This window comes from Halichoerus grypus, chromosome X, assembly GCF_964656455.1.
Source record: "Halichoerus grypus chromosome X, mHalGry1.hap1.1, whole genome shotgun sequence".
NCBI lineage: Eukaryota > Metazoa > Chordata > Mammalia > Carnivora > Phocidae > Halichoerus > Halichoerus grypus.
The window spans coordinates 82,738,951-82,761,378 of NC_135727.1; the positions used below are offsets into that span (position 1 = coordinate 82,738,951).

The 22,428-nt window shown below is 38.6% G+C and overlaps 1 pseudogene; it reads right to left on the reverse strand.

The window, feature by feature from the left end:
• Positions 1-242: 242 nt before the first annotated feature.
• LOC144380604 (kallikrein-7 pseudogene) lies at positions 243-1,027 on the reverse strand (annotated as a pseudogene).
• Positions 1,028-22,428: the final 21,401 nt, after the last annotated feature.

Consider the following 22,428-nt stretch of genomic DNA (forward strand, 5'->3'; position numbering starts at 1 on the left):
CAATTCCACTGGTTGAGAGTGCTGGTCTCACTGTGTCTTTACCAGCACTGAGGTTTTTGTGTTTCATGCTGGTTTTAGGTCTTTGCTAACTTGATTGGTTTACACATGTGGCGTATTGTTGAGGTTTTAATACCTCTTTGAGGAAAGGTCAAGGTCAAATATGACTACAGTTCATCACGTCCTTATTTCTTTGAATTTCTTGTTGAGGACGTATGGATGGAGAGATGGGAGGTATCCAGAGATTAGCGATGCTTTCTCATGGTCTCATTTATCCATTTGATGTACTTGCAGACTTGGGTATAGACACCTGGGTCATTGGGTTGGCCATAAGGGAAAGTTCCCCAGGACACCAGGCGTTGCAGGGTACCTTTGCACATCAGTGGTCTCCCTGAGTCACTGTTGCAGGCATTGGTCTTGGAATTGGGGATGCCAGCACATAGCATTGATTTTCCCAGTAGGTCCTTGTAAACCTTCTTGCAATCCTGGGAGGAGATGAGCTTGACATCCGTGCACATGAGCTCTGATGGAAAGGTCACATCAGGGCTGGTGGTGGTGCCCCAGCCAGAAATGGTGCATGTGGTCCCAGGGGGTTCACAGCGGGAGGGCAGGTTGACTTTCCTCACACTCGATGATGGCCTGGCTCGTCTACTTAGCTTCACAAGCATGAGGTCATTAACGTGGGTCTGAGTGGAGTAGCCGGGGTGGTGGAATGACCTTGTGGCCCAGATCTTCTGAGCTCTATAATCACCCAGCTGATCACTGCCCACGTGCACGTTGTATTCACTCATCATGCAGTGGGCAGCAGTGAGCACCCACTGTTCACTGAGCAGCACACCTCCATAGTGGAGCTGATTGCCTCTGAACAGAGCCACCTGCCAGGATTAGGAGCCTCTTGTACATGGGACCCCATCAATAATCTTCTCCCCACTCTTGTCACCTTCTTGGCCAGCAGATCCCAGGACTAAGGTCAGTAGTAGGATCTGCAGGGGCAAGAGAAGGGATCCTGCCATGGTGGCCTCTCTCAGCCTCTCCGGGGGCTGCCAGGCAAAGCAAGGGTCTGTTTTGCTGGGGCTGGGAAGGACAAAGAGTTCAGGGAGCAGGAGTCCAAGTCCAGCTCTTCCTACATCAGACCTAGAAGTCCAAATCCCCAGTTCTTCCCCCACTCAGACCCAGGAAACCAGGCCTCCAGACCTCCCTTCCCCCTGGGGACTCAGGAATCTCAGCAATCTGTCCCATCCCTCCTCATCCGCAGGTCTAGATCTTCAGGTCTTTTTTCCTCAACAGACCCCAAATTCCAGACCTCCAGTCCCTCATCTCTCACAACCAGGATTCCAGCCACCCCTCTCCCCTCAGAAGCAGGAGCCAGCTGTCCAGCCAGCCTCATCCCCTACCCCAAATGAACAATTTTGGCTTTTATCTTATTTTCTTCTTTCTGCTTGATTTGACTTCACTTCGTTCCTCTTTTTCTCCTTCCCTAGGAGTGAATCTTAGGTTACTAACTTGAGTCCTTTCTTCTTTCCTAACATAAGCATTTAATCCTACAAATTTCTCTGTAAGCACTGCCTTAGCTGCATCACACAAATTTTGATATATTGTATTTTTATTATTGCTCAGTTCAAACTAGCTTCTAATTTCCAATGAGACTTTCTTACTGACCCACAGGTTACTTAGTGGTGTGCTGTTTAATTCCAAGTGTTAGCAGATTTTTCTGTTATTAATTTCAACATAGTCTGAGAACATACTTTTTTGCGGGTTGGGGGGGACTTTCCATTCTTTTAAGTCTGGTAAGGCTTGTTTTGTGAACCAAGATATGATTTAATTTGGTGAATATTCCACATACTCTTAAATATAATATGTGTTCTGCTTTCTGTAGATGAAGTATTCTATAAGTGCCGATACGTTTCATGTGACTGATGGCCTTGCTCAGTTCTTCTACCTCACTGCTGACTTTCTTTCTATTGTTCTATTACTGGGAGAGGACTGTTGAAATCTCCAAATATAATTGTGGATTTTACTAGTTCTTCTTGTAGCTCCATTAGTTTTTTGCTTCTTGTATGTTGAGCCTCTGTTAGATGCAGAAATGTTCAGGATTTTTATGTCCTCTTGATGAGTTGACCCCTTTATCATTATGACATGATCTCCTGCAAACATGTTGATATTCTTTGTTCTGAGGTCTGCTTTGTCTGAGATTAATATAGCTGCTCCAGGTTCCTTTTGATTACTGTTAGTATTTTATGTATGTATATATAAAATTTTACATTTGTTTTTAAACTATTTGTGTCTTAATATTTGAACTATGTTTATTTTAGTCAGCACACTATTTGAACGCTTTCTGTCTTTCCAATCTTTGTTATCGTTTCCCTCTTTTTAAACTTATTTTTGAATAATTGAATATCTTTTATGATTTCAGTTATCTCTCTTGTTGGCACAGTAGCTAAAACTAATTTGCTATTTTAGTGGTTGCTTAAGGGTTTATAATACACAGCCGTGCTTTATCATGATCTCCCATCAAGGGGCATCATACCACTTCATGAGTACTGTTAAAATTTCATAATAGTAAGCTTCCTTTTCTCCCCATATGCTCTTTCTGTTTATGCTCTATATGTTGCGATATATACTACTGTTACGTATTTTGCAAACCTTACAGCACATTGTTATAATTTTTGTTTAAAGAGTCAATTATGCTTTATTTTTACTGTGGCAAAATATACATAGCATAAAATTTACCATATTAACCATTTTTTAAGGGTGCAGTTCAGTGGCATTAAATACATTCACATTGTTGTGTAACCATCAATACGAGAACTTTTTATGATCCCATACTGAAACTCTGTACCCATTAAACAGTAAATCTCCATTCTCCCTTACCCCCAAACCCTGGTAACTACTGTATTATTTTCTGTCTCTATATATTTGACTATACTATGTACTTTATGGAAGTGGAATCATACAGTATTTGTCCTTTTGTATCTGGCTTATTTCAATTAGCATAATTTCTTCAAGGTTCATCCACATTGCAGCATGTATCAGAATTTTATTCCTTTGTAAGGCTGAATAGCATTTCATTGTATGCTACATACTACATTTTTTTTTAATTTTTAAAAACGTTTTATTTAAATTCAATTTAGTTAACATATAGTGTATTATTAATTTCAGGGGTAGAATTTAGTGATTCCTCAGTTGCATATAACACCCAGTACACATTACATCAAGTGCCCTCCTTAATGCTCATCACCCAGTTAACCCATCCCCCACCCACCTCCACTCCAGCAATCCCCAGTTTGTTTCCTATAGTTAAGAGCCTCTTATGGTTTGCTTCCCTCTCTGATTTCTTTTTTTAATTTTTCCTTCCCTTCCCCTATGTTCATCTGTTTTCTTTCTTAAATTCCACATATGAGTGAAATCATATGGTATTTGTCTTTCTCTGACTGACTTATTTTGCTTAGCATAATACCCTCTAGTTCCATCCACATCAATACAAATGGCAAGATTTCATTCTTTGTGATAGCTGAGCAATATTCCATTGTGCGTGTGTGTGTGTGTTTGTTTTGTGTGTGTGTGTGTGTGTGTGTGTGTGTGTGTATCATATCTTCTTATCCATTCATCAGTCGAAGGACATCTGGGCTCTTTCCATATTTTGGCTATACTTTAACACCCAACTCACAGCAATGGACAGATCATCTAAGCGGAAGATCAACAAGGAAACACGGGTGTTGAAAGACACACTGGACCAGATGGACTTAACAGATATATTCAGAGCATTTCATCCTAAAACAGAAGAATACACATTCTTTTCAAGAGCACATGAAACATTCTCCAGGATAGATCACAAAGTGGGTCACAAATCAGGTGTCAACCAGTACAAAAGCATTGAGATGATACCATGCATATTTTCAGACCACGATGCTGTGAAATTTGAAGTCAACCACAAGAGGAAATTTGGAAAGACCACAGATACATGGAAGTTAAAGTACATCCTACTAAAGAATGAATGGGTCAACCAGGAAATTAAAGAGGGATTTAAAAATTACATGGATGCAAATGAAAATGAAAACACGACAGTTCAAAATCTTTGGGATGCAGCAAAGGCATCCCAAAGAGAAGAATATAGCAATACAGGCCTTCCTCAAGAAGCAGGAAAGGTTTCAAATATACAACCTAACCTTACGCCTAAAGGAGCTGGAGAAAGAACAAGCAAATAAAACCTAAACCCAACAGGGGAAGAGAAATAATAAAGATTAGAGCAGAAATCAATGATATAGGAAAAACGAAAACAAAAAACAGTAGAACAGATCAACAAAACAAGGAGCTGATTCTTTGAAAGGATTAGTAAATCAAAAAACTCCTAGCCAGATTTATCAAAAAGAAAAGAGAAAGGACCCAAATAAATAAAATCATGAATGAAAGAGGAGAGATCATAACCAACACTGGAGAAATACTAAAAATTATAAGAGTGTATTATGAGCAATTATATGCTGACATATTAAGCAAACTGGAAGAAATGGATAAACTCCTAGAAACATATAAAGTACCAAAACTGAAACAGGAAGAAATGGAAAACCTGAACAGACTCATCACCAGCAAAGAATTTTAACTGAATCAGTAATCAAAAATCTCCCAACATTCATCTCAAAGGATTTCCTAATTTCCCTTGTGATCTTTTATTTGACCCATTGGTCATTTAAAAGTGTGTCTAATTCATGTTTATGAGTTCCTCAAACCTTCTGTTATTGATTTCTAATTTCATTCCATGGAGTCAAAAAACATACTTTGCATGATTTCAGTCCACTTAAATATACTGAGGTTTGTTTTATGGTCTATGATATGATCTATCCTGGAGATATTTCACGTGCCCTTGAGAAGAATGTGCATTCTGTTTGTGCTGGGTAAAATGTTTTATAGATCACTTTAAGGTCTAGTTCATTATGACACTGTTAAACTCTTCTATTTCCTTGTTTATTATCTAATTGCTCTATTATTGAAAATGAGATACTGAATACCCCAACTCTTACTGTAGACTTGTAGATTTCTCCCCTCATTTAGTTCAATTTTTGATTCATGTATTTTGGTGCTCTGTTGTTAGGTGCATATATAATTTTGCTCTATCTTTCTGACGGGTTGACTCTCTTTGAGATGAATGAAAATGAAGACACAACATACCAAAATGTGGGATGCACCAAAAGCAATGCTTGGAGAGAAATTTATAACTACAAATGCCTATATTTAACAAGAAGAAAAATCACATATCAATAACCTCATTTTATGCCTAAGACACTGGGAAAAGAGGGGCAAACTAAACCTAAAGCAAGCAGAGGGAAGGAAATAAAAAAAAGATTAGATAAATATATGACAGAGAATAAAAAAAAAAAAAACAGTAGAGGAGTCAATGAAACTAATAGTTGGTTATATAAGAAAGATCAACAGAAGTGACAAACCTTTTCCTACATTGACCAGGGGGAAAAGAAAACTCAAATTACTAGAATCAGAAGTGAAGGAGGGAACATTACTACCAACCTTCTAGAAATAAAAAGTATTATGAAGGAACCCTATGAGCAATTATATACCAATAAATTAGATAACTTAAATGAAATGGAAAAATTCCTAGAAACACACCAACTACTGGAACCAATGGAAAACAAAATCTGAAAAGGTCTATAACAAGTAAAGAGATTAATTAATAACTTTTAAAAATACCCACAAGAAAAAGCCTAGGCTCAAATGGCTTCTCAGATAAATTCTAGAAAACACTAAAGAAGAATTAATACAAATTCTTTACATACTCTTCCAAAAAGTAGAAGAAGGGACACTTCTAATACATGCTACAAACATGGAAGAACCCTGAAAGCATGCTAAATGAAAGAATCCAGTCACAAAAGATTACATAATTATATGATTCCATTTATATGAAGTGTCTAGAATTGGTAAATATATAGAGACAGAGAGTGGATAAGTGGTTGCTCAGGGCTGGGTTGATATCTGAATTGTATGAGGTTTATTTAGAGGTTGATTAAAATGTTCTAAAATTGATTGTGGTGAAAATTGTATAACTCTATGAATATACTATAAATAATGGATTGTATACCTTAAATAGGTGAATTGTACTTTTATGAATTATATCTCAAAGTCACCAAAAAAAGAAATCGGATACAACCCAGCTGTCCATCAATAAGAAATTGAATAAATAAATTATGACACATTCATTTAGTGGAATACTATACCTCCATTAAAATAATGGGGTATATCTGGGAATACGTTCTGCACTGTATGATGTGCTGAATTTTGTATTAATTTCAAAAGCAAGAAATGGTATAATGTGAGTGCGTTTTGTAATCAAAAGCATTTGTATATGTATGACACATGTACATATAGGTATTTCTGAATAAATTCAAGAAAAAGCTGGGAAATATATATACCAAATTGTAAACCATTTAGAAGTGTGATTAGATAGGCTGAAAGGGGATTTTGCTTTATAAAATTTTTAAAGTAGTGTGATTTGGGGCAATTTTTACTTTTTTCAGTTTTTCTAAGTTCAAAAGAAATTTAATACTCTAAAAAAAAAAATCTCCCAACAAACAAGATTCCAAGGCCAGATGGCTTCCCCAGGGGAATTCTACCAAACATTTAAAGTAGAATTAATACCCATTCTTCTGAAACTGTTCCAAACAATAGAAATGGAGGGAAAACTTCCAAACTCATTTTCTGAGGTCAGCATTATGTTGATCCCCAAACCACACAAAGACCCTACTGAAAAGGAGAATTACAGACCAAGATCCCTGATGAACATGGATGCAAAAATTTGCACCAAGGTACTAGCTAATAGGATCCCACAGTACATTAAAAGGATTACTCACCACAACCAAGTGGGATTTATTCCTGGGCTGCAGGGATGGTTCAACATCCACAAATCCATCAACGTGATACACCACATTAATAAAAGAAAGTGCATTTCTATACAATAACAATGGGGTGAAAGAAAGGGAAACCAAGGGACCAAACCCATCTGCAATTGCACCATAAACCATAAGATACCTAGGAATAAAACTAACCAAAGAGGTATAGGATTGGTATTCTGAAAACTGTAGAACACTTATGAATGAAATTGAGGAAGACACAAAGAAATGGAAAAGATAAATTCCATGCTCATGGATTGGAAGAACAAATATTGTTAAAATGTCTACACTGCCCAAAGCAGTCTATACATTCAATGCAATCCCTGTCAAAATAACATCAACTTTTTTTTCACAGAGCTGGAACAAATAATCCTAATGTTTGTATGGAATTAGAAAAGACCCCGAATAGGCAAAGGAATGTTGTAAAAGAAAAAACAAAGCTGGGGGCATCACAATTCCAGACTTTCAGCTATATTCCAAAGCTGTAATCATCGAGACAATATGGTGCTGGCACAAAAATAGACCCATAGATCAATGGAACAGAATAGAGAACCCAGAAATGGACCCTCGACTCTATGGTCAACTAAGCTTCAACAAAGCAGGAAAGAACATCCAAATGAAAAAAAAAAAAAAAAAAAAAAAAAGACAGTCTCTTCAACAAATGGTGTTGGGAATATTGGACAGCCACATGCAGAAGATGAAACCTGACCACTTTCTTAAACCATACACAAAGATAAACTCAAAATGGATGAAAGACCTAAATGTGAGACGGGAATCCATCAAAATTCTAGAGGAGAACACAGGCAGCAACCTCTTTGACCTCGGCCACAGCCACTTCTTGCTAGGCACATCTCTGGAGGCAAGGGAAACAAAAGCAAAAACGAACCATTGGGACTTCATCAGCATAAAAAAGCTTTTGCACAGCAAAGGAAATAATCAACCAAACTAAAAGGCAATGTGCAGAATGGGAGAAGATATTCGCAAATGACATATCAGAGAAAGGGTAATATCCAAAGTGTAGAAAGAACAAAATGTATCAAGCCAACACCCAAAAAAATCAAACCAAAACAAAAATCCGGTCAGGAAATGGGCAGAAGACATGAACAGACACTTCTCCAAAGAAGACCTACAAATGGCCAACAGACAGGTGAAAAAGTGTTCAACATCACTCGGCATCAGGGAAATAGAAATCAAAACCACAATGAGACACCACCTCACACCGGTCAGAACGGCTAAAATTCACAACTCAGGAAACAACAGATGTTGGCGAGGATGCAGAGAAAGGGGAAAACTCTTACACTGTTGGTGGGAATGCAAACTGGTGCAGCCACTCTGGAAAACAGTTTGGAGGTTCACCAAAAAGTTAAAACTAGAGCGACCCTATGACCCAGCAATTGTACTACGAGCTATTCATCCAAAGGATACAAACATAGTGATTGGAAGGGGCACCTGCACCCCAATGTTTATAGCAGCATTGTCCACCACAGTTTTTTTTTTTTTTTAAATTGTGATCCAAACACTTAACATTAGATCTACCCTCATAACACATTTTTAAGTACATGATACGGTATTGTTAACCATAGGCACGATGTCATGCAGCAGACTTCTAGGGCCTATTTATCTTCTACAATTCTAACTTTATACCCATTGGACAACAATCGCCATTTCCCCTTCTCTCCAGCCCTTGGCAACCACCATTTTCCTTTCTGTTTCTCTAAGTTTGGCTATTTTAGGTACCTCATGTAAGCGGAGTCATGCAGTATGTGTTCTTCTGTGATTGGCTTATTTCACTCAGTATAATGTCCTCCAGGCACATCCATGTTGTCATATATGACAGGATTTCCTCCTGTTTTTAAGACCGAATAATATTCCATTGTGTGTATACACCAGAGGGTATCTGGTGATAAACATGTAGTTTGTTTTCATATTTTGAATATTGTGAATAATGCTGAAGTGAATATGGGAGTGTAGATATCTCTTTGATATTCTGATTTCAGCTCTTTTGGATATATGCTCAGAAGTGGGACTGCAGAATCATATGTTAGTTATATGTTTAATTTTTTGAGAAATGTACATATTATTTTCCATAGCAGCTGCAGTATTTTATACTCCCACCAATGGTGTACAAGGGTTTGGATTACACCATAACCTCAACAACACTCATTATTATATATATATTTTTTAAATAACAACCATTCTAACAGGTATTAGGTGATAGCTCATTATGGCTTTGATTTGCATTTCTCTGATGATTAGTGACTCCAAGCATCCTTTCATATACTTTTGGCCATTTGTACACCTTCTTTGGAGAAATGTCTATTCAGATCCTTAGCCCGTTTTTCAATTGGGTTATTTGTGGTGTTTGCTTGGTTGGTTGGTTTGTTATTGATTTGCAGGAAGTTTCCGATATATTTTGGATATTAACCCCTTTTTGGCTGTATGGTTTTCAAAATTTTCTCCCATTCCATAGGTTGCTTTTTCACACTGTTAATTGTTTCCTCTGCCATGCGGAACTTTTTTTTTTTTTTTTTTTTTGATGTATTCCCACATGTCTATTATTACTTTTGTTGTTGTGCTTTTGGCGTCATATCCAAGAAATCATTGCCTAGGCCAATGTCGTGAAGCTTTTTCCCTAAGTGTTCTTCTAGAACATTGATGGTTTCAGGTGTTTCATTTAAATCTTTAATTCATTTTGAGTGTATTTTTTGGTATGGTGAAAGATTAGGGTCTATTTTCAGTCTTTTGCATGTGGATATCCATTTTCTCCGGCACCATTTGTTGAAGAGACCATCCTTTCCTCATTGTGTATTATTGGCACCCTTGTCGAAAAATCAGTTGACCATATACATGGCTTTATTTCTGGGATTTCTATTCTGTTCCATTGGTCTATATGTCTGTTTTTATGCCACCAATACTGCGCTGTTTTAGTTATGTTTGCTTTGTAATGTATTTTGAAGTCAGGAAGTGCAATGATCCCAGGTATGTTTGCCTTCCTCGAGTTGTTTTGCCTATTTGGGTTATTTATTGGTTCCATATGAATGTTAGGATTGTTTTTTTTTTTTATTTCTGTGAACAATGTCATTGGTATTTTGATGGAATTGCATTGAAACTGTGGATCACTTTGTATAGTACAGACATTTTAACAATATTAAGTGTTCTTACCTGTGAACATGGGGTATCTTTCCACAAATTTGTGTCTTCTTTGTTTCATAGTTTTCAAGTGTACGTCTTTTACCACCTTAGTTACGGTCATTCCAAAACACTTCATTCCTTATGTTTCTATTGGAGATGGCATTGTTTTCTTAATTCAATTTTCAGAGAGTTTCTTGTTAGTGTGTAGAAACCAACTGATTTTCATATCTTGATTTTGTTAACTGGTACTTTACTAAATTTATTCATTAGTTCTAACAGTGTTTTTGGATCCCCTGGAGTTTTCTACATATAATATCATGTCATCTGAAAACAGAAAATTTTACTTCTGTCTTTCTGACTTGGATCCTTTCCTTTCTGTTTTCTTGCCTAAATGCTCTGGCGAGGTGATACCTCATTGTGGTTTTGATTTGCATTTTCCTGGTGAATCATGATGTTGAGCATCTTTTCATGTGTCTCTCGGCCACCTTCTTTGTGTTCTTTTGTCTATTCAGGTCCTCTGTCCATTTTAAATCAGACTATTTGTTGTTGTTCCGGGTTGTTGTTGTTTGATGTTCAGTTGTATAAGTTCTTTATATATTTTGGATACTATCTCTTTATTGGATAAATAACTTCCAAGGGTATTCTCCCATTCAGTAGCTTGTTTTTCGTTATGTTGATGGCTTCCTTTGCTATGCAAAAGCTTTTAATTTTGCTGTAGTCCCAATAGTTTATTTTTGCCTAAGGAGTCATTTTCATAAATATGTTGCTAAGACTGATGTTCAGGAGATTACTGTTTTTGTTCTCTTTTTAGAAGTTTAATGGTTTCAGGATCACCTCACACCTGCCAGGATGGCTGCTATCAAAAAGACAAGAAATAGCATGTGTTGGTGAAGATGTAGAGAAAAGGGAACCCTCGTGCACTGTTGGTAGGGATATAAGTAGGTACAGCAGGTATGGAAAACTGGATGGGGATGTTCCTCAAAAATTAAAAATTGGAATACCTTAATGATCCAGTAATTCACTAAGTATTTACCCAAAGAAAAAGGAAACACTAATACAGAAAAATATATGAATCCCTCTGTTTATTGCATCATTATTTACAATAAGCAAGATATGGAAGAAACATAAGTGACCATCAATAAATGAATGGGGGAAGAGTTAAGATGGCAGAGAAGTAGGGGGAACCTGGGCTTTCCTAGTCCCTCAAACACACTTTTATTGAGGTCAGATCACGTGGAACACCCAGGAAAGCGATCTGGGGACTGGGAGAAGGATCTCCAGAGTTGAAAGGAGACAGTGTGGCAGGTGCGAGGAGTGTGGAAGTAAATCGAGGGAGAGAAAACCTGCAGTGCCATGGAAGGGAAGGAACCCTTTCCACAGAGAGAGGAAGGGAGAGAAAGAGAGAGGCGTTGAGAGAGGGTGGCATCAGGTTCACACAAGACAAAAACCCCTACAGACCACAGACTGTGGAGCAAGGGTTCTGAGTGTCTCAGGTTTGTTTTGCTTGGTTTTGTTTTTTATTGCAAACAACGTGTAGAGCTCAAACTCTGGGGTTTTGGAAGTGCATGACTTTTGCCAGAGTGGAGCTGTAGCTTGCACTCCTGGGGAGAAGGAGACCACTGGCCTGATAGCACACAAAGTGGTGAGGGGATCTCCTGGGTCACACTGGGGGAGAACGTTTTCTTCCTGGAGTACATTTGGAAGAGGGTATAGTGCCTCTCCAAGGACAAAGGACCCTGCAGGCACCAGCAAAGGGCCTTTCATGGGCAGGGGACAGAGGCATGTGCAGAAAGTGGATAACTGAGTCACTGCTTTTCAAAGTGCCACACCATAGATTTTTGCACACTGCATAGATGTGGGACTGTTTTCCTGGGACAAAGGACAACAGGTACAGCATGGAGAGGCTCTTCTCTAGAAGAGAAGAGTGGTTCCCTGCTTTGCCAGCTTCTTTAAGACTTGGAGTTTTGAATCCCAGCAGCGAGCCAAAGATAAAACACAGGAGAGCTGAGGTGCCGAGCATGCTGATGGCTCTTAGTATTCTGTGAAGGCTTCTTGAACAGTGGCGGGCTGTGAGATCCCCTGTCTGGGGAGGAGAGAGTAGGGTGGAGCCATTTTCCCCCTCACCACCAACACAGTCAGACTTCAGAGAACAACGCAGTGGCCCCCAGTGGAGGGGGGAACTGATGACACCAAACCCCGAAAACCTGTGCCTGGAAAGTGCATACTTACTGGGATAGGTCTGACTAAACTAGCAGTGGGTGTCTCCCCCATAAGAAAGCATAGGCAGCACCCTGCATGCACCAAGTCTAACGATCATAGAGTGCTTCAAAACATCACATGCAGTTCTGCTGGGAAAAGGACCAGGCTTTACATTCTTTTTAAATTTATTTTCTTTTCTTTGGATTCAGGCTCATCAGTTTTTCCTTTGTTAGCTTTTCTTTTTGGAATTCCCTTTTCTTTTTACTTTGGATCAGGCCTCATTTTATCCTTTTTTTTTTTTTTTCCTTTCTTTTTCTTTGGAATCAGGTTTATAATTTGTTGATTGTCCGTTAGTTTTTGTTCTTGTTCTTCTTCCTTTTCCTTTCTTTTTCTTTTTTTAAATAAGGCGTTTTTCTTCTCCTCCCCCCCTTTTTTCCAGGCTTATTTTAACAACAACAACAGCAATAAATCAAAGCACATTTAGTTAAAGGTCCAAACACTCCCCCCTGTAAGCAAGGAAGAGCACATTAGAGGAGTGACGAGTGGGAAAAAGCAGCCAAAATAGAACAGCAAAATGCACACAGCATACACCAGAAACATCCTGAAGTGCCAGGCCCTGGACAGTGTATGAGCCTGTCTTAATATAGTATTACTCTCAGGAGCAGGAAACATAATAAGCTTTCAAAATATGCAAAAGACAGAAACTTAGCTAAAATGAAAAGACGGAGGAATTATCCCCAAAAGGAAAGTTCAGGAAGATATCACAGACAGGGACTTGCTTAAAGCAGATATAAGCAGTATATCTGAACAAGAATTCAGAACAACAGTCATAAGACTACTAGTTGGACTTGAATAAAGCATAGAAGGCACCAGATAAACCCTTGCTGCAGAGATAAAATACATAAAAACTAGTCAGGCTGAAATAAAAAAATGCTATAACTGAGATGCAAAATGAACTGGATATAATCACAATGAAGATTAAAGAAGCAGAGGAGAGAGTAGGTGATATAGAAGATAAAATTATGGACAATATGAAGCTGAAAAGAAGAGGGAAAGGAAACTATTAGATCATGAAGGTAGACATAGGGAACTCAATGATTGCATAAAGCAAAATAATATCTGTATTTAGGACTCTCAGAAGAAGAAGAGTGGGAAAAAGGGGCAGGACGTTTAGTTGAACATATTATAGCTGAGAATTTACCTAATCTGGGGAAAGAAACAGGCATTCAAGTCCAAGAGTCACAGAGAACTCGCCTGAAAATCAACAAAAACAGGTCAACACCATGACATATCATAGTGAAACTTGCAAAATATAAAGATAAAGAGAGAATTCTGAAAGCAGCTAGGGAGAAAAGGTCCTTATCCAACAAGGGTAGGCATATAAGATTACCAAGAGACCTGTCCACTGAAACTTGGCAGGCTAGAAAAGAGTGGAAGGACATATTCAATGTGCTGAATGGGAAAAATATCCAGGCAAGAATACTTTACCCAGCACAGCTGTCATTCAGAATAGGAGGAGAGATAAGAGTTTCCAGGGCAAGTAAATCTAAAGGAGATCATGAATGCTAAAACAGCTCTGCAAGAAACATCAAAGGGGACCCTTTGAGTGGGAAAGAGAGACAAAAATCAACAAAGTCTAGAAAGGAACAGAGAATATCTATAGGAACGGTGACTGTCCAGGTAATACAATGACACTAAATTCATATCTATCAATAATTGCTCTGAATATAAATGGACTAAATGCTCCAATCTGAAGACATAAGGTATCAGAATAGATTAAAAAACAACACCAAAGGATATGCTGCTTATAAGAGCCTCATTTTTGACATAAAGACAACTACCTGCAGATCGAAAGTGAAGGGATGGAGAACCATTTAGCCTGCTAATGGTCATTAAAAAGAAAAAAGAAAAAAAAAGCTGGAGTACCCATACTTATATCAGACAAACTAGAGTTTAAACCAAAGACTGCCTGAGAGTTAAGATCATTCTGAACACCTGTGAAATCAACCAGATGTCTGAGAAAAGAATCACTAACTATTCTACAAATAGAAAAGCTACCACTTTGTACAAGGTAGGAGGTGTGGAGATGTGAATCTGAGGTGATATATGGGAAAACAAACGGCAAGGGGAGGGGGAGGGCTCCATAAGTCGGGTACCGGAAAGTGTTCTAAGCAGTGGACTTCAAACTCAGAACTTTTAGAAGTTTGCCTGAGAGGCACTCAGGAGGCTAAAACAGGGCATAATCCCAGGTGGGACAGTGTGGTCTCAGGATCCCCAAGGTCACAAAAAGACCAGGGTGCCTGAGGCTGGCAGAGATCCTAAGCATTGGAACAGGGAAGCCAGTTGCAAACAGCGAGCCAAAGCACTGGCTTTCTGCTTGGTGTTGCCATAGACTGTGAACCACTGCCCGGTCGGGCTGGGCAACCGCTCTCCAACCAGGGGTCCAGGAAGAGGAGGAGCCTCTATGAGAACCCCCTTCTTCCCCCAGGAGGAGCTTCATGGGTGCACACCACAGGAGTCTATATAGTTTGGAGGCTCCAAACAGGGTCATGTGCCTGAGATAAAAATGCTTAGTCACAGGCTGGGTGAAATCAGAGTTCAGATGGAAGCCGGGGAGACAAGAGTGATTACTGCTTTTCTGTGAGGTTCCACTGAAGAGTGGGGGTCATAAACTTTCTGCTCTGGTAATAGAGATGGGGGTGCCGATATTTTCATCCCCCACATCGGCTCCAGAGCCGCTTACACAGAGCTTGGGCCCCTGCCAAGGGCAGTGCAATTCTGCCCAGGCAAAGACACCTGAGAAGCAGTGCAACAGGCCACTCCCCGAGAAGACCAGCAGGAACTTCTAGTGAATACCAAGTTTACCAATCATATAGAACTGCAAAATTCCAGCTCTTGAGGAAAGAAGTATTTAGCATTCGTGGTTTTTCTTATTCTTTAGTTCTTCAGTTTTATATTTTCTTTTCCTCTTCAGCTATTTTCTTATTTTATCAATTCTTTTTTTAAGTCTTTCTGAATTTTCATTTTCACACTTATGTTTTATATATATATATTTTATTTTTGGCTTCCTTTCATTGTATTCAACTTAATTTTTGAATATATATATGTTTTTTTTTCTTTCTTTCTTATTTCGGGATCTAGTTTCCTCTAACAAACAGACCAAAATACACTCAGGATCTAGTTTATTGTTCTGTTCTGTTCAACTTCTCATTTGATTTTGTACTCATTTTCCCCTTTCTTTTCCATTTGGCTTCTGTTCTCAAGGATGCAGAGAAAGGGGGGATCCTCTTACCCTGTCACCCTGTCAGTGGAAATGCAAACTGGTGCAGTCACTCTGGAAAACAGTTTGGATTTTCCACAAAAAAGTTAAAAAAGTAGAGCCACCCTAAGACCCAGCAATTGCACTACTGGCTATTTACCCCAGAGATACAGATGTAATGAAAAGAAGGGACACATGCACCCCAGTGTTCATAGCAGCAATGTCCACGATAGCTGAACTGTGGAAGGAGCCGAGATGCCCTTCAATAGATGAATGGATAAAGAAGATGTGGTTCATCTATACAATGGACTATTACTCCAGCCATCAGAAAGGATGAATACCCACCATTTGTATTAACATGGATGGAACTGGAAGGGATTATGCTAAGTGAAATAAGTACTTGAGACTTTTCTATTTTTTGAGAAAAGCTTGAATTGCAATGTACTTCACTCTTACAACTGCCTTTGCTGCATCCCAACGGTTTTGAACAGCTGTGTTTTCATTTTCATTTGTTTCCATGGTTAAAAAAAAAAAAAAATCTTCAATTCCCTGGTTGACCCATTCATTCTTTAGTAGGATGCTCTTGAACCTCCAAGTGTTGGAGTTCCTTGCAAATTTCCTCTTGTGACTGAGTTCAAGTTTCAAAGCACTGTGGTTTGAAAATAAGCAGGGATAATCCCAATCTTTTGGTATCAGTTGAGACCTGATTTGTGATCCAGTATGTGATCTATTCTAGAGAATGTTCCATGTGCACTCAAGAAGAATGTGTATTCTGATGTTTTAGGTTGGAATGCTCTGTATATATCTGTGAAGTCCACCTGGTCCAGTGTGTCATTCAACGGGCTTCTTTCCTTGTTGATTGTCTGCATAGATGATCTGTCCGTTGCTGTGAGTGGGGTGGTGTATCCCCTATTAGTATTGCATTATTATCATAGTGTATCTTTAATTTTATTATTAATTGGTTCATATAACTGGCTTCTCCTAAATTAGGAGCATAAATATTTATAATTGTTAGATCTTCTTGGATAGATGCTTTCAGTATGATATACGGTCCTTCTTCATCCCTTACTACAGTCCTTGGTTTAAAATCTAATTTGTCTGATATGTGGATTGCTACCCCAGCTTTCTTTCGTGGTCCAGTTGCATGATAAATGGTTCTCCACCCCCTCACTTTCAATCTGGAGATGTCTTTAGGTCTAAAATCAATCTCTTGTAGACAGCATGTGGATGGGTCTTGCTTTTTTATCCAATCTGATACCCTGTGTCTCTTGATTGGAGCATTTAGTCCATTTACATTCAGAGTAACTATTTAAAGATATGAATTTGGTGCCATTGTATTGTGGACCTGTAAAGTCCCTGTTTCTGTAGAGTGTCTCTGTTTCTTTCTTGTTTGTGTGACTCTTGGGCTCTTTCTCTGTGCTTACAGGTTCCCCTTTAATATTTTTTGCAGGGCTGGCTTAGTGATCACAAATTCTTTTAGGTTCTGTTTGGCCTGGAAGCTCTTTATCTCTCCTTCCATTCTCAACATCAGCCTTGCTGGATAAAGTATTCTACGCTGCATGTTTTTCTCTTTTAGGACCCTGAATATATCATGCCAGCCCTTTCTGGCCTGCCCGTTCTCTGTGGATAGGTCTGCTGCCAGCCTAATATTTCTATCCCTGTAGTTTAAGAACCCCTTTTCTCACGATGCCTTCAGGATTTTCTCTTAATCTCTGAAATTTGCAAGCTTCACTATTATATGTCAGGGTGCTGACCTAATTTTATTGATTTTGAGGGGGATTCTCTCTACCTCCTGCATTTGAATGCTTGTTACCTTCACCAGATTAGGGAAGTTCTCATCTGTGATGTGCTCAAATATACCTTCTGTACCTCTCTCTCTCTTTCTTCTTCCTTGGGGATCCAATAATTCTAATATTGCTTCGCATTTGGTATCGCTTATTTCTCAAAGCCTCCCCTCATTGTCCTTTTGTTGTTTTTATCTCTTTTCCTCAGCTTCCTTCCTTTCCATCAATTTTTCTTCTATGTCACTTACTCTCTCTTCTGCCTCTTTTTCCCTAGCTGTTAGAGCATCAGTTTAGACTGCATCTCAGTTTGAGCATTTTTTAATTTTGCCCTGATTAGATTTTATTTCTGCACTAAGAGATTCTCTAGTGTCTTTTATGACTTTTTCAAGCCCAGCTAATAACTTTATAATCATTATCCTGACTTCTAGTTCGGACTTTTTACTTATATTCATATGGATTAGATCTGTGGCAAAGAGTATGACCTCTGATTCTTTCCCTTGTTGTGAATTCCTCCTTCTATTCATTTTGCGCAGAGAATAATTGCTCAACGAGAGAGCAAAATCAGAAATGACCCAATCAAAATACACACTAGACAAATCTGGGGGTGTCGGAAACCAAAAAAGAAATGAAAAAGTAAGGGGGGTGGTAGTAGAGAATATCTAATAATCTTCCAGGTGGTCAAAAGAGGGTGATCCAATTGGTGCTGGGTGTATTTTGTTCTGTTTGTTAGAAGAACCTAAATCCCAAAATTGTGAAGAAAGCAAAACTTATTATATGTACAAAGATAAAATTGAACACAGTGACAGGAAGCCAAAAATGAAGACTATATCTATAAACTGTAAATGTAGAAAATTAAAGTTAAAAAAAGACTTAAAAACAAGGAGTTGATAAAATAAGAAACTATTTGAAAAGGAAACAAAAAGGAAAATTCTAAACTGAAGGAAAAACAAATCATGAGAAAAAAAAAACAAAACTCATATTCTATATACTATTTTCCCGTAGCACTGGAGTTTTGCATTCCTGTGCGGTGCGTAAACTTGATGTTCCTCTGTTCTTCCAGATGGTCTTCTTGGGGAGCGGCCCGTTGCGCTAATTCTCAGGTGTCTTTGACTGGGGGGAGTTGCACCGCCTCTTGCCAGGGAGCCAGGCTCAGTGTAAACTGCTTCTGGTTGCTCCATGTGGCTTTTGTTCCCTGAAGGCTTTCCACACCTCTTTAGAGGATGAAAATAAAAGTGGCTGCACCCTGATCTCCAGCCCCAAAGCTGAAAGATCATGGTCCCCTCTCTTCAGTAATCTCTCAGGGATAAGCGGTCTTCACTTTTGTGGGTGCCAAAGTCTGCAGTCTCCTGCAGTGCACACCAGCATGGTTCCTCCCAGGGGAAGGTGGAGTGTCACCGTGTTTCTGTCCATTGCAGGGTCCCCACACAGAGAGCAGTGACCCAATCAAGCTGCAGCTCGTGTTTTATGGCGAACTGAGCTGAGAGCCCCCTCCCGGGCTCTCTGACCATAACCAGTTTCCCTGAGCCAATGCTTGGGAACTCTACCGGCTCAGGCACCCCCATTATTTCTGTGACTCTGTGGATCCTGAGACCACACTGTCCCACCTAAGATTCTGCCCCACTTCACCAAGTGAGCACCTTTCAGGCAGGGATGTCTCTCACTGGAGCAGATTTCTAAGGGTTCAGATTTTGTGCTCTAGGGCTATATCACTTTCTGGTAGCTGGCTTACAGAGGCTCCTCCCCCCTCCCCCCACCATTTATCTTCAGGTAGATCCCCTCACATTCACTTCTCCGCACCTCCTACCTTAGCAAAAGGTGGTTGCTTTTCTATTTGTAGAATTCCGGGAATTCTTTTCTTACATGTCATGTTGAATTCATAGGTGTTCAGAAAGATTTGATAGTTATCTAGCTAAATTCAAGGGACTGGACGAAACGAGGTCCCCTAATCTTCTGCCATCTTGCCTCCCCCCAGAAGTGTTTTCTCCACATCACTAAAATCTACCACTGAACCTAATACTGCACTATATGTTAACTAACTATAATTTGAATACAATTATGAAAGAAAAACAAATCAATTAATTAAATTAATGCATAAAGATGTGATATATTCCTAGGTATATTATAGTTTTTGGTGCAACTGTAAATGGGATTGATTCCTTAATTTCTCTTTCTGTTGCTTCATTATTGGTGTATAGAAATGCGAAATTCCTGTAGATTGATTTTGTATGCTGCAACGTGACTGAATTATGTATCCTTTCGTGTGTTTTTTGTTTCTTTGTTCATTTGTTTTGTTTTGTTTTGTTTTGTTTTGTTTTGTTTTGGTGGAGTCTTTCGGGTTTTCTATACAAAATATCAAAGAGTTTGTCTTCTTCCATGCCAATACGGATGCTTTGCTTTTCTTTTTGTTGTCTGATTGCTGTGGCTAGGACATCTTAAACAACGAGGTGAAAGACCTGTACTCTGAAAACTATAAAACACTTATGAATGAAATTGAAAATGACACAAGGAAATGGAAAGACATTTCATGCGCATGAGTTGGAAGAACAAATATGGTTAAAATATCCATACTAATCTGGGGTGCCTGGGTGGTTCAGTCAGTTAATCATCCAACTCTTGACTGTGCCTCAGGTTCTGATCTCAGTGTTGAGAGATCAAGCCCATGTCAGGCTCTGTGCTGGGCATGGAGCCTGCTTAAAATTCTCTCTTTCCCTCTGCCCCTAGGCCCTCCCTCCCTCTCTCTCTCTCTCTCTCTCTCTCAAAAGTTAATAAAAATCTATGCTACCCAAAGCAATCTACACATTTAATGCAATCCCTATCAAAATACCACCAGCATTTTTCACAGAGCTAGAACAAACAACCCTTAAATTTGTGAGGAACCACAAAAGACCCCAAATACTCAAAGAAACCCTATTAAAGAAAAACAAAACTGGGGGCATCGCAATTCCAGACATCAAGTTATATTACAAACCTGTAGTAATCAAACAGTACGTTATTGGAACAAAATAGACACATAGTTCAATGGAATGGAAGAGAAAACCCAGAAATGGACCCAAAAGTATGTGGTAAATTAATCTTTGATGAAGCACAAAAAATATCCAATGGGGGGGTGGAAAGACAGTCTCTTCAACAAATGATGTTGGGAAAACTGGACATCAACATGCAAAAGAAAGAAACTGAACCACTTTCTTACACCATACACAAAAGGATGAAAGACTTAAATGTGAGACCAGAAGCCATAAAATTCCTAGAGGAGAACTCAGGCAGTGACCTCTTTGACATTGGCTGTAGCAACTTCTTTCTAAACATGTGTCCTGAGGCAAGGAAAACAAAAGCAAAAATAAACTATTGGGACATCATCCAAATAAAAAGCCTCTGCATAGTGAAGGAAGCAATCAACAGAATTAAAAGGCAACCTATGGAATAGGAGAGGATATTTGCAAATGACATGTCTGATAAAGGGTGAGTGTCCAAAATCTATAAAGAACTTTTCAAACACAACACCCAGAAAACAAATAATCCAGTTAAGAAACGAGCAGAAGACATGAATAGACATTTTTCCGAGGAAGAAATCCAGATGCCCAAGAGACACATGCAAAGATGCTCAACATTACTCATCATCGGGGAAATACAAATGAAAACTACAATGACATATCACCTCACACCTGTCAGAATGCCTAAAATCAACAACACAAACGACTGGTGTTGGTGAGGATGTGGTGAAAGGGGAAGCCTCTTGTACTGTTGGTGGGAAAGCATACTGGTGCAGCCACTCTGTAAAACAGTATGGAGGTTGCTGAAAAAGTTAAAAATCATCCCTGTGATCCAGCAATTGTCCTACTAGTTATTTACCCAAAGAGTTCAAAAATCTTAATTCAAAGGGACCTATGTGCCTGGATGTTTGTCACAGCGTTATCTACAATTGCCAAATTATGGAAGCAGCCCAAGTGTCTGTTAACTGATGAATGGATAAAGAAGTTGTGGTATCTATCTATCTATCTATCTATCTATCTATCTATCTATCTATATCTATCTATCATCTATCTTGAGATATATTTCTTTATCAATATCTATATCTATATCATCTATGTCTCCACAATGGAATATTACTCAGCCTTAAAAAATAACAAAATCTTTCCATTTGCAAGAACATGGATGGAACTAGAACATATTATGCTAAGCAAAGTAAATCTGTCAGAAAAACATAAATACTATATGATTTCACGAATATGTGGAAATTCAAGGAACAAATGAGCAAAGGGGGAAAAAAAGAACAAGGAGATAGGCAAACCAAAAACCAAACTCTTAAATATAGAGGAACAAACTGATGTTACCAGAGGCAGGTGGGTGGGAGAATGGGTCAAATAGCTGATGGGTATTAAGGAGTGCACTTGTGATGAGCACCCTGGTGTTGTAGGAAAGTGATGACTCACTGTAGTATACACTAATATTATAAGCTAATATTATAAACTAATATTACACTGTATGCTAACTACCTGGAACTTAAATTAAAACTTTTACCAAGAAAAGAGTATTTAGTGCCCCCCCTCCAGAAAAAGGAAGAAATGTTATGCATATATAATGCAATATTACTCAACCTTAAAAAAGAATGAGTTCTTTTCTTTTGTGACAACATGGATGGACCTAGAGGGTATTATGCTAAGTGAAATAAATCATCCAGGGAAAGACAAATGCCATATGATTTCACTTATATGTGGAATCTAGAAAACAAAATAAATGAACAAGCAAGCAAACAGACAAAACTAGAAAAAGACTCATTAATACAGGAAACAAACTTGTGGTTGCTGGGGGTTGGGGTAGTGGGAAGGTGAGTGAAAAAGATGAAGGGGATTAAGAGACACAAACTTCCAGTTATAAAATAAATAAGTCACAGACATAGAAAATGCACCATGGGGAATATAGTCAATAATATTATAATAATGTTTAATGACGACAGATGATAACTACACTGATCATAGTGAGTATTGCATAAAGTATAGAATTGTCCAATCACTGTGTTGTGCACCTGAAACTATTATAATAGTGTGTGTCATGCATAGCCTTTATTATGTTTGAAATGCAATTTTTCTAAATCTAGTTTGTTAAGAATTTTTATCATGGAAGGGTGCTGAATTTCAACAAATGCTTTTGCATTATTTATTGGCAT